This window comes from Chiloscyllium plagiosum, chromosome 8, assembly GCF_004010195.1.
Source record: "Chiloscyllium plagiosum isolate BGI_BamShark_2017 chromosome 8, ASM401019v2, whole genome shotgun sequence".
NCBI classification, from domain to species: Eukaryota; Metazoa; Chordata; class Chondrichthyes; order Orectolobiformes; family Hemiscylliidae; genus Chiloscyllium; species Chiloscyllium plagiosum.
In genome coordinates, this window is record NC_057717.1 from 5,571,977 (window position 1) to 5,574,044 (window position 2,068).

Consider the following 2,068-nt stretch of genomic DNA (forward strand, 5'->3'; position numbering starts at 1 on the left):
GTGGCTCCTCAGATACTGAAGCAGTCCATGTTCAAATGCGACAACATCTGGACAGTATCCAGGCTGACAAGTGGCAAGTAATATTCAGGCCACACGAATAACAGACTGTGACCATCACCAATAAAATACAATCAAACCTGCCCCTTGGCAGGTGTTACTATCACTGAATCACCCAGTGTCAAATTCCTGGTGGGTAATCATTGCTCAGAAACTCACTGGTCTTGCCACATGAACACAGTAACTATAAGAGCAGGTCCGAAGGTAAGAATACTGCGGCGAGTAACTCACATACTGACTTCCAAACGTCTGTCCATCATCGACAATGCATAAGTCAGAAGTGTAAGAGAAGACTACCAATTTGCCTCGATGAGTGCAGCCCCAACAACACTCCAGAAGCGTTATACCATCCTGGACAACGCAGCCCAGTTTTACTGCCCCTTCATCCACAATGCTCCACTATCAACGCTCAGCAGCAGCAGCAGTGTTTTACTATCTACATGCTGCAATGAAAGGATTCACCAAAGATCCTCAGAGACCATCTTCCCAACTCACAACCATGTCTATCTCGAAGGACAAGTGCTGCAGATGTATGGGAATACCATCATCTTCAGGTTCCCTCAAAGCCATTCACCATCCTGACTTAGAAATATATCACCGCTCCTTCACAGTCACTGGGTCAGAATCCTGGGTTTCCCTCCCTAAAGGCATTAGAGGTCAACCACAGCAGGTGGACTGCAGCGTTCAACAAGGCAGCTTACCACCACCTTCTCAAGGGCAACTAGGGTCAGGCAATAAATACTGGCCCAGCCAGTGAATCCGAGATTCACGAAATAAATAAACAGAAATTAACAGAAGAAGTTTGCGGAGTCGTCGCAGGAATCGGTGCTTGGGGCCCAGCTGTTCACAATGCCCTTTAAACATTTGATTGCTGGAATCAGATATAATATAACCCAGCCTGCTGACATCACTAACGGATGTGGGATTCTGAGTGAGTTACGAGGTTGTAAAAAAGCACCAAGAATCACTAAGACAAGTGGAGTGAATGGGAAAATACGTGACAGATGGAGAACAATGTGGATAGAGGTGACGGTGTGCCCTTTGGTGGAAACGATAAATTGGCAGACTACCATTTGAAAAGGATTGGTTGAAACATGTTGATCTACAAAGGGACGTATGCTCCTTTTTGTAGTTTCCTTCTGCATAAACCTCTGAGGCCCCTGCAGCGCAGTGAGTTCTGCAACGATAATAATGGGCATAGAATTGGCACGCTGACCAGTGTATATAGAACCAACAAGTGGGGAGCTGTAATACTGAAAAGGATCTGCATCTCCCTGTACACCAGTCGCTGAAAGCACTATTGCAGAAACAGAAAGTAGTGAGGAAAATAAATGGTGTGCTGACTTTCATTTCACGGGGATGTGAGTCCAGGAGAAAAGCTGTCTTACTGCAGCTGTACAGGGCCTTGGTGAGATATCATCTCGAACATTGTGCAGTATTGTGGGCAGTTTTGATCTCTGTACCTAATAAAGGACAAACCTGACATTGAGGGAGAGCAGTGAAGGATGACCAGACTGATCTCTGGGATGACAGGCTTGTTGTGGGAGCAGAGTTCGGGCGACTGGGACTGTATTCCATGGGGTTTAGGAAAATGAGTGAAATATACAAAACTCTGTCAAGGTGAGACAGATTGGAAGCAGGGATGATAATTCCCCTGGCTGGGACGTCTAAAACAAGGGGCCACAGTATTAAGTACAGGCAGGTCACTCTGCATTGAGATGAGAATAAATGTCTGCACTCACTGACTGGTTAACCTGGGGAATTCGCTCGCACCTGGAAACCAAGACACTGATTATAAATAAGGATTTAGAGACGGTAAAGGGATAGTGGGAGAGCAGGAGTACGGTGTGGAAATGAAGGGCCAACCATCATTACATTGAGTTGGGTAGCAAATCCGATGGACCAAACGTACTACGGGACCGCCTATTTTATAGTTTCCCAAGGTTACTCACATTAACGGATATGTATATCGAGTGGGGTAAGTGCATTGAGGAGATTTTTTCCATGAACT